The sequence below is a fragment of the Engystomops pustulosus genome, chromosome 1, assembly GCF_040894005.1.
Source record: "Engystomops pustulosus chromosome 1, aEngPut4.maternal, whole genome shotgun sequence".
Taxonomy (NCBI): Eukaryota; Metazoa; Chordata; class Amphibia; order Anura; family Leptodactylidae; genus Engystomops; species Engystomops pustulosus.
In genome coordinates, this window is record NC_092411.1 from 190,017,905 (window position 1) to 190,028,945 (window position 11,041).

The following is an 11,041-nucleotide window of genomic DNA, read 5'->3' on the forward strand; positions in this document are numbered from 1 at the left end:
AGCAGCACTGGCGAGCTGCGGAGCCACTGGAGCAGCACTGGCGAGCTGCGAAGCCACAGGAACAGCAGTGGCGAGCAGCGGAGCCACTGGAGCAGCACTGGCAAGCTGCGGAGCCACTGGAGCAGCACTGGTGAGCTGCGAAGCCACTGGAGCAGCACTGGCAAGCTGCGGAGCCACTGGAGCAGCACTGGTGAGCTGCGGAGCCACTGGGCAGCTGTGAGGAGCCACTGGAACAGCACTGGCGAGCTGCGGAGCCACTGGAGCAGCACTGGCAAGCTGCGGAGGCTCTGGAGCAGCCCTGCAAGCTGTGGAGACTCTGGAGCAGCACTGGCAAGCTGCGGAGGCTGGGGCGCCTCTAGAGCAGCACTGGCAAGCTGCGGAGGCTGGGGCGCCTCTGGAGCCCCACTGGCAAGCTGCGGAGGCTGGGGCACCACTGGAGCAGCACTGGCAAGCTGCGGAGGCTGGGGCACCACTGGGGCAGCACTGGCAAGCTGCGGAGGCTCTGCAGCAGCACTGGCATGCTGCGGAGGCTAGGGCGCCTCTGGAGCAGCACTGGCAAGCTGTGAAGGCTGGGGCGCCTCTGGAGAAGCACTGGCAAGCTGCGGAGCCACTGGAGCAGCACTGGTGAGCTGCGGAGCCACTGGAGCAGCACTGGCGAGCTGCAGAGCCACTGGAGCAGCACTGGTGAGCTGCGGAGCCTCTGGAGCAGCACTGGCGAGCTGCGGAGCCACTGAAGCAGCTGTGGGGAGCTGCGGAGCCACTGGAGCAGCACTGGCGAGCTGTGGAGCCACTGGGGCAGCTCTGGGAAGCTGCGGAGGCTTGGGCACCGCTGGAGCAGCTCTGGGAAGCTGCGGAGTCACGGGAGCAGCTCTGGGAAGCTGCGGAGTCACGGGAGCAGCTCTGGGAAGCTGTGGAGTCACGAGACACTGGGACCAGGCAGGAGGGGCGAAATAGCCGAACTTGAAGTGGTTCTTGACTGGATTTTTCTCAGGAACTTGGTATAGGAGACCATGTCCGGGTCACCACTATCCAATAGAGGGGTAGCCCATGCCAGGGCCTCTCCAGAGAGCAAACAGTAGATGAACGCCACCTTAGAACATTCAGTGGAGAACTGGGAGGATAACTGTTCAAGGCGAGTTTGTCCAAGAGTTCCTTGTTGAATGTGACTTGTCTGTGCTGCTCACTCCTTAGCTCTCAGCCTCCACCTTTGTGCTCCTGTAAGCTCCTCCTGTACAGCTCCTACACAGAGCTTACAGATTGGTGAGCTGACATCAGTGGGGAAGGGAGGAGCTGTACAGGAGCACAAAGGTGGCCAGATGCCAAATAAATTATAACACGCAATTATATTGTAATGCAAATGCTTAGAGAAAACAGAAAGGCATAATAATGCAGCGATAATGGGCTTCTGTAACCTCTCTTTAGTAAAAATTAGGTCCACCCATGCAAAAGCATTAAGGGGAAACCTGTGTTGGAGTGCCTAGTATCAATTTGTGGTATGCACATTATAAGTAAGACACTTGTCTGAAACCCCCAAATTCTTTTGAGTGTCTTTTGTTGTCCCTCATGTGGTTTATTTATGAATACTTGTGTTTATCTCCTTCCATACTGGGATTCCCTTTGAGTACCAATATATATATATATATATATATATATATATATATATATATATATATATATGACCCAGTGAACGAGTCCTTTGCTACTGGCCATTGTGGCACAAAGACTGGAATCATATTGGCTTTGACTGCCTTGTCTGTATATGTATAGTAACCCTTTTAAAAATCTGTCTCTTCATTTGTATGGACTTAGCTGATGTTGGAGTTGGTTATATTTGCTTGTAACATGTATATGGTGTTCATAACTTAATATCCAGGTGCTAGAGCTACCTGCTCATTCCTTGTTAAAAAAAACATATCAACATTGGAAATGTTTTGTATTTAAAATTGATGTCTGCAAATAATTAAATTATTTAACATTAACATTTCTTGTACATATATCACAATGGTAGTTTTATAATAGATATCCCCTTCAGACCTGTCTTACTCCTATTATATATAGTGAATATTCATGGTATAAAAATCAAAGTTTCTAACACCACATAATTAACAGTGCTCTATAAATAAACAGATACATAAATAATAATCATAATTCTGGATATTATAAAGCAGAAGCTTATTGCCATCTTGTGGCTATTTTGGAGAATGAGCATGTGAATGTTCTTTAAATAGCACTTCTTCCGGCACACTTGGGTTCATACAGTGTTGGAACTACTGCCATAGTAGCTGCTATGGAAGTGTGGCATTACGGGGTCCGGATTGTACATCTGTTCATGGGCAACTGGCTATGCACACACACCCCTTGCCAACTGCCATAAGCCATGCATCAATTTTTTTTTTGTTAATTTTGTGATTCAATTTTTTTTTTTTTAGCTAGCCTCACATAGGGACATGAACATCTGATCACTTTATCACTTGTAAATACAACAGATTACTCTTGTAAGAGATTGGAGACCATTCACCACAGGATTACAATCCTAGTGCGAACAGAGCACTGCTTCACATCGTATTAGCTGGTTAGAATGTAATAGGCAGGGCAGTGGTAGAAAGTGGTTCGGCCATGTTAAATTCTACAGGCACCAGGGTGTAACTGGATGTCCAGGTGAGCATAATTATGTGCACAAGTACATGATCTTATTCCAACAATGGAGTCTGGGTAGCGAAACCTCCCTGTGACTCCTTGGACTAATTAATCCAATTTGTATATACCAAAAACTGTACACGTACAACTTTACCCATTAGTCACTAGAATGTAACTTTTATTCGTCAACAAAATGAAATATTAGTTAGTTACAGACATGAGCATAGTGCACTAATCGGGTAAGAGAAAACGGATGGAGCAAGCACAATTGCTGACCATCCAGTTTCTGACAAGTTCCATGTCATGCTCTAAATTGACCAATTAGCAATCTGGGGTGGAGCAATAGCATTACATCATGGGGATTATCTACAGGTGGATTGGTTGATGGGACCAAACCCCTGTCACAAGTAATAAAGGAAAGTTATAAAGGGATGTCCCCTGACTTGTAGCTCATATAATAGCCTGATTCACCTTGAGGATGCCACATTATGTGGTGATGTCAGGGGGGGGGGGGGCTCACAGGTTTTAGTATAGCAGTGGACTGACCAGGCTAGTGATACTGAGGACAATAATGTCTAAAATACTGACTCATTTGATAGCGAGCAAGATAGTATTATAAAATCACTAGACAGCGAGTTAGATGATAGTGAGGATTGTGATATAAAGTGGACATCTAATGGGGGGGTACCTCCCCTTCATTGTAACACTTGAGGCATAAGACAACATGACAACTACTGGTCTCTACTGCAGTCATTGAGATATGGTGGTTTAAAGTAATAGTTTGACAGTATGATTGTAGAGATAAAACTATCAGCTAGTGGTTATTTTATCACTTTATTTTGGATAGAAAGCACTTATCACGTGAGCCCTCCCTAAACTCCTCTTACTGATGTACAACGAGAGGCAATGCTGCTTTGCTGCATTTAAATAACCTCTTCATCACCGAGGGTCATTAGTGCCTAAATATTTGGGTCAATTTGGCAGTTCTTTTGTCTGATAGCATTCACCAAAACTTGTTATAAATATGTACTCTGTCCTCAGCTCTTGTGAGCAGGGCCATCATTTCTATTGTTTCATCTGATTATGTTATTGCTCTGTAATGTGTTATTTTAATTGTATATGTTGCCCATGATCTGTTCAGCACTTTAAAGAATATAATAGTGCTGTAGAAACGTGTAATTAGTCTTACCGGTAATTAGGTTTCCATTAGTCCACCATGAAGGCCCACCTTGAGGATGCCCTTTGACCTCTATAGGGACAGGAAGAAGGGATGTCAAAAGGCTGCTCCCGCAGTCTCCCTTTAGTGTCTACCAAATAACTACACCGGAATGGATGCAACAAGATTTTATCAATATGTTAATATCACATATTCGAAAAAGGAAAAAATTATGGACAAAAGGGAGGGAATATTGGGGCCGTCATGGTGGACTAATGGAAACCTAATTACCAGTTTCTACTTTGTCCCCCATGAAGGCCCACCTGTAGATGTAACAAATGATAATTTTAGGGTGGGATGACAGCTGGTAAAACTTTCCGCCCACAAGATAGATCATCTGATCTTTGCAAATCCAAACGGTAATGTCTTGCGAAGGTAGAGGAAGAAGGTGGCCACTTTGTAAATCTGGTCTAAAGAAGCTCCCCTGTTTTTCGGCCCAAGATGCTGCCATAGCACGTGTTGAAAGAGCTTTAAGGATTTCGGGGACTGGTCTATGTTCTACTTCATAGCATGTTGAGATGGTGAGTTTCAACCACCTTGCTATAGAAGCCTTGAATGCTTTTATGCCTTTGGTGGATCCCTGAAATTGAAAAACAGATTTGAGTCCTTTCTCCATGTTTCTATTACCTTTATGTAGTGTATAATAGTTATTCTTACATCTAGGTTGTGCCATTCAGATTTTTTTTTGTGGTTTCTTGCATGATGATGGAAGGGTTATCTCTTGATTCCTGTGAAAATTAGACATTACTTTAGGAGAGAAATTTGGATTGAGAGAAATGATGATCCTATTTTCCAGGACTCTAACATATGGTTCATTAATAGTAATAGCAATAGTGTTTATTCTGATTAGGTGGTTTATCTCTACAGAATGATACAAACTTTTTCCATATTTTAGGTAAATTGCAGAGGTAACAGGTTTTTTACTTGCCTTCAATGTCTGGATTACCTTTTGAGATAGTCCCTTGGATTCTAGGAATGACCCTTCAGGATCCATGCCGTCAATCTGAGAATCACAGGCTGTGGATGCAGAACTGGCCCCTGATGGAGTAGATCTTCTATAAGGGGTAGCGCCAATGGGTCCCTTAAGGATAATTTCTTCAGAGATGGATACCAACTCCTTTTTGGCCAGTCTGGAACTATTAAGATGATCTTTGTTTTGTCCTGAGAGATCTTTTGCAGAACTTTTGATATTAGTGGAATTGGTGGGTAAGCATACGCTAGTTCCATTTGTAACTGAATGCGTGCAGCATTTGGAAAGCCTCGCTGATTGCCAGCGAAAAGAAATGGTTGCACTTGGTATTTTGACGTGTCACAAATAGATCTCATTGGGGTTCTCCCCATCATAGAGTTAAGGAAACGCCCTGATTCAAGCACCATTTGTGCGGATCCAGTCTCTTCCTGCTTAAGAAATCCACCGTCTGATTTTCTGACCCTTTCACATGGGTGGCTGTTAAGGAGAGAACATTTTCTTTTGCCCAATACTATTTTTTGGGGGAAAGATTGAGGAGTTTTCCTCATCTCGTTCCCCCTTGTCTTTTGATGCAGGAAACCGTCGTCATGTTGTCAGACGGTATTTGTATGTGATGGTTGTATAGACAGAGAGGCTGTGATGTTAGTGCGTGCCAAACTGCTTTGAGTTCTCTGTAGTTCAAAGAACTTCCTTGGGTCTTTTTCTCTCAGGAATGAGAAATACTAACTGATCCAGGAATTTGGCTCCCAATCCTATCTGGCTTGCATTTGTCTGGATAGGGATCTGAGGATGACAATGCCAATGAATACCTTTATGAAGATTTTTGATTATGGTCCACCACTGAAGGGATGTTTTTACCTGATGTGGAATCTTTATTTAGATTATGCAGATTTTTGTCCCACATTGAAAGAATCCATTTCTGCAGGGTTCTGGAATGATTCTGGGCCCATGCTACAGACTGAATGCCGGAGGTTAGTTTCCCCAGCAATTTAATTGCTGATCGGATGGATATTTGAGCCTTCTTGATAAACAACCGGATCTGCTGTACCAAATGGTTCCTTTTCTCCTGCCGAAGAAAAGACATTTGTCTTTGGGAGTCCAACAAAACGAATTTCTTCTGCCTTTCTGGTGCTAAATCCAATTTTTTGAAATTTATCAACCAGCCCAACCTTCTTAAAATTTTTAAGGTCTGTTGAGATGATAGATTGAGAGCTACTTGTGATTCTGCCACAATCAAAAGGTCGCCTAGGTAAGGAGTTATGATTATATCTTGTTCCCTTAGGAAGGCTAGTACTTCTATCATGATTTTCAAAAAAATTCTAGGTGCAGAAGAGATACCAAAGGGTAAGGCAGAAAATTGGAAATGTATTAGTTCTCTCTCTGTAGAGTGAATAGCCTTAGATATTTCTGTGAGGAGTGGTGTATAGGAGCATGATAGTAAGCATCTTTTAAGTCTATTGTGCAAAAGGAAGAAATTGAGGTTGATGAGTGGAGTAGCAGAACTCACCGATTCCATTTTGAATTTCCGATAAGCGGTGAACCCATTGAGTTGTTTCAGATTAATGATTAGTCTTTAAGATCTGTTGGGTTTGGGTACTAAGAAGAGTGGGGAGTAGAACCCCCTTCCTGAGGAACTACTTTGATGACTTGATGACCTTCATGAGAGATGAGGCTTTTAGTTAAGTCCAAATCTGCTGATGAGAAAAAGATGAGGAAACCTGGGTCACAACAAATTTTTTGAGGGGAAGGTGGGAAAATTTGATACGGTATCCATGTATCCATTGGATACAGTAGGGCTTATTTACGAAGGGTCCACGGGCGTCAGATTTTCTGATGTTTTCAGGTTTTTCACAGCTGTGACAGGTATTTCACGGGGCATTGGGTCGCACACGGTCGGATTTTGGCGCAGCTGCGCTGGCTTTCATGCGAAAGAAATCGGGGGTGGGCCATCAGACGATCCGACTGATTAACTTTCAAATTGTGTCGCAAGATCAAGCACTTACCTGGAACAATGTAGAGACAGGAACAGGAGGGAGGCTGTGGGAGGGGCCTTTTAACCTGAAGAGCCATCATGGGGGACGAAGAGGAAATATAGATTTATTAATCTGTCACCCTTTCCAGGTTCAGAGACAGATGCAAAGGGGGTCATGCACTTTCGCAAAGTGTCTTCTACAGCTCCTTTTGGATTCTGCCTTCAGCTGACAGGCTGGAGGGGGCTCACTTCAGACATATCTCCTGAACCATGGCAACTGGAAACACAGTTTCCCCTTTAATGTGTGTTTTTAGGCAACACAGAATCAGAAATATCCACTTTTAAGTTTCAAGTCAGGAACTGAAAGTTGTACATGTAGTACATGGTTCAAGATATGTAATCATTTGAAGTTGGCCACTCTTTTGACCAATGTGCTATTTGAGTGAAACATGTCAGAGTCCTACCTGAAGTTGGTCTGTATTCTCCCCTCTATTTTTGGCCAGTTGTAACCTCCATATGGTTTGGCCATATATCTACTGTTATTATATGTGTAATTCCCTTTATTTTGAGGTAGATTATGTCAGTATAAAAATGGGGGATCTGCTGACCCTATAACCAAAACCAACAATTACCCCTCAGGAAGAAGGGAAAGGACAAGACTAACGATATACTTATTGGGAATAAAAAGTTATTTTATTAATGACACACATAAAAATATATTGAAAACATAAAAAACATGCAACCAAAAAGTGGCCCCATGGTAAGGTGTCCACGGTGTGCAGTATAAAACAGGATGGTAAAATACAGAGAAGAATGGAAGTCACACACTGGACAATGTGGAGCTATAGTATATACCAAGTAATACCTAAACAACTGGGCACATAACAGCAGGCATTTGGTAGAGAGCTGTCAATCAATAAAGGTGTATAGACAGCTCGGGGGGATCGCTCAGCCGTGCCAAAGCATAAAGAGGAGACCTCACCCCATAGATCCCAGTTCTTACCTAGTGGAGAGAAGTAAAATTGTTCCACTGTCCAGGGAGACCGCTTCCCCAACACGCGTTCCGGCTCAAATGACGAAGGCTCAGAGTGCATTAACCGGTTCGCGACCGTCCGCCGTGTATTCACGGCGGTGGTCGCGTTCCGATGCATGGAGAGGGCTCGCGGGCCGAGCCCTCTCCATAGCCGGTAAGTCTCTGCTGCATATTGCAGCAAAGGCTTACCGGTAACACCCGCGATTGGTGCCGGCACCGATCGCGGGTGTTTTCTTGCAGAACGCCGGCGGCTTCAAACAGATGGCGGCGCATGGGCGCGCTATCTTTCCGAGGATCGCCGCTCCCCGTGACGTCATCGGGGAGCAGCAATCCGTTGCCATGGTAGCTTCGGGTCTCACGAAGACCCGAAGCTACTTCGGGTTAACCCATTCATTACAATGTGCTATCAGTACGTGTAAAAATAAAAAAGTTATAGATTTTTGAAGGTGGGGAGTGAAAAATGGAAATGAAAAAACGGGAAAGGGCCTGGTCCTTAACCGGTTAACTTCGGACATTGCACTTTTGGTGAACTCCATCGGACGGATAAGTAAATGTGCCCCATTATCTTGGAATAAAAGATGATGAAAGTGAATTATAGTTTATAGAACTCTGGCAAATACTTGTAGTAAAATACTGTAGCAAAATATGAAAGTGAATGTACATATAAAAAGGACTTTTAAGATAGAAAGAACCTTCCATTTAAATGAATCCTCCCAAGATAAATACATAATTAACAACAATGATTACAAAACATTATCATTATCCATAAATGATTTCTTTCCATGTCTATGTTAAAACTATGTGAGATCTGTATATTACATTTTTCTTCCATTGCCCTAACTCCTTGTTCCTGATTGACTGGTCTCACTGCTAGGACATGCTGCTGTGTGGAACATTGAGAGAGAGCTCTGTTACATCATTAGGCATTTCATGTCATGTCACCAGGGTATTGTCATCCAAGGTTCTTTACCCAGTTACATTTGCAACGTCTAACCCATGTATCTCATCACATGAAATCACAGCATGCCTCCATGGACTTCTATTCCTCTCCATGCCTCCATGAAGGCATGCTGTGATTTCATGTGATCAGATACATACCTGGGGTAGACGTTGCAAAAGTAACTGGGTAAAGGTCCTTAGATGACATCACCATGGTCACATGACATTAAGTGCTGAATGCTAAGAAGACATGGGACATGGAGAAGAGTAGATAGAAGGCGCTGAGCCAAGCAGGACATGCCCCCTTTGATAACAGGCAATAGAAAGTGTTTTTACAAATACTTTATTTTGGTTTTCAAGTACAAACAAAGTGAATTACATATACTGTAGATGGCGATACAAAAAGATGAAAACATTGTTACAAATGCATGGAGGATGATGGTATACCATTTCAATTGGCAAAACAACTTTTGCAGTAACCAACCTAGAAAACAAGTATAATAACTCACTCCCATAAAACCATTATATTAGGGGAATTGAATATAAATAAAACAGGGGCATTTATATAAATTAGCAGGGTGCTGCACATAAATTATGAACAGGGTTGTTGAAACATTTCACAAACACATCAGTCAAGAAGTAGTAAATTAGTTATGTACGTGGTAATATGTGTTATGTAAGTAGTAGTACAGTATGTGTTCTGCAGTATGTGTTCACTAAGGCAGTTCCTCCGACGTCCACCAGGTGTCGCTGCTGCGCTGAAGAGCATCGGAACGCACTGGAGTTCACGGAGCCATCCTGGATGAAGGTAAGCGCGTGTCGAGCAATACTTTTTTTTTTAAATGCGGCAGTTTTTCCGAATCCCTCGGGTTTTTTTCACGGCCACGCCCCCCGATTTCCGATCGCGTGCGCCGAAATTCCGGGGCAATACAGGGAAAATCAGCGCAAAACGGAAAAAATCGGTTAACCCGTCGCAAAATCGCAAATCCGACCCTTAGTAAATCACTTCCAATGAGTCCATCATAGAATTGATGCCCCATCTGAGTGAACATCGGAGTGGAGTTGAAAATTAATTTTATCTCCACCACTCCACCACAACTAAAACCTTTTGAACAAAATAAATTGTCCTACTCCCCATATTCTGATGCTAATAACTTTTTCATACTACTACAGAGCTGTGCAAGGTGCATTTGTTGCGGGACGTGATGACATTTTCAATACTACCATTTTGGGGAATGTACAACCTTTTGATCACTTTTTATTAAGATTTTTGTGTGGTAAAACATGTGATCATTAGTTCATACTAATGCACTGCAATAACCAGGCCTTGCAGTTTATTAGTGCTGTCAGACTTTGCACTTGCATAGGTTGACAGGCAGACTGCTGGGTCTTTGAAGGGGTTCTGTAAAAAGGTCCATTCGCATTGTGGGGTGCCGATACGACAAGGAAGGGATCCTGCGATCATAGCATTGATGTCGGGGGAAGTGGATCCTCTGAAACACCGCGGACGATGACACCTGGGACCGGAGTCTAAGTGGCACCCGGTTTTCACCAGAGCCTGCCGCAAAGCGGGTTGGACTTGCTGCGGTGTGCTACCACCAGGTCGTTCCACAGGTGTGACTTGTCCGTGGTGGCAGCCAAGGTCGAGGTAGGTCAGGGCAGGCAGCGGAGGAGTGCAGTCAGGAATGGCACCGGGGTCACAATAGAAAATCACAATAACAGTGGAAGGCATTAACCACAGCTTTCTCTAGGACTCAAAGCACAAAGATCCGACAGGGTTTGCATGAAGAGCCAGGCTTATATAGAATTTGTGAAAATGACCAGCTCCAATTAATGACGCGCTGGCCCTATAAATTTAGAGAAGGAGTTGGGGACGCATGCGCACAGCGGATGGAGAGAGACAGGGGCCAGACGGGTGATGTGCTGGCGGGGGCAGAGGAGCACGGGTGAGCCTGCGACCCACAATATGGGTCGGGGGACCACCCGTAACAATTGATGGGGGTATAACAGGTTAGAAAATCCAGATCGGATGCCATTCCAATCTGGACTGTTAGAGCAGGGGCCCAGCTGTCACCCAGAATCTCCTTTCCAGGACTGGCTTTGGATCTGAAGAAAAGGGAACTTCTTCCTTGAAACACGTAATCTTCATTCAAGAAATAAATTCATGCATTTCTACTCGTTGGAGCCTATCTATCCGATTTTTTGCCTTTACCCTGATTTGACAGGTGAGTCACTGCTCTACCCTGCACGGGAGACGTGCAAAACTTGGCTGGG

General features: G+C 44.1%; 1 long non-coding RNA gene across 1 annotated transcript; it reads right to left on the reverse strand.

The window, feature by feature from the left end:
• Positions 1-4,033: 4,033 nt before the first annotated feature.
• Positions 4,034-5,173, reverse strand: LOC140100485 (uncharacterized). The gene is made up of 3 exons (XR_011850089.1): positions 4,800-5,173; positions 4,511-4,581; positions 4,034-4,433 (listed from the first exon to the last, which is right to left on the reverse strand). It is a non-coding gene; the product is annotated as an uncharacterized lncRNA (long non-coding RNA).
• Between the last annotated feature and the right edge of the window lie 5,868 nt (positions 5,174-11,041).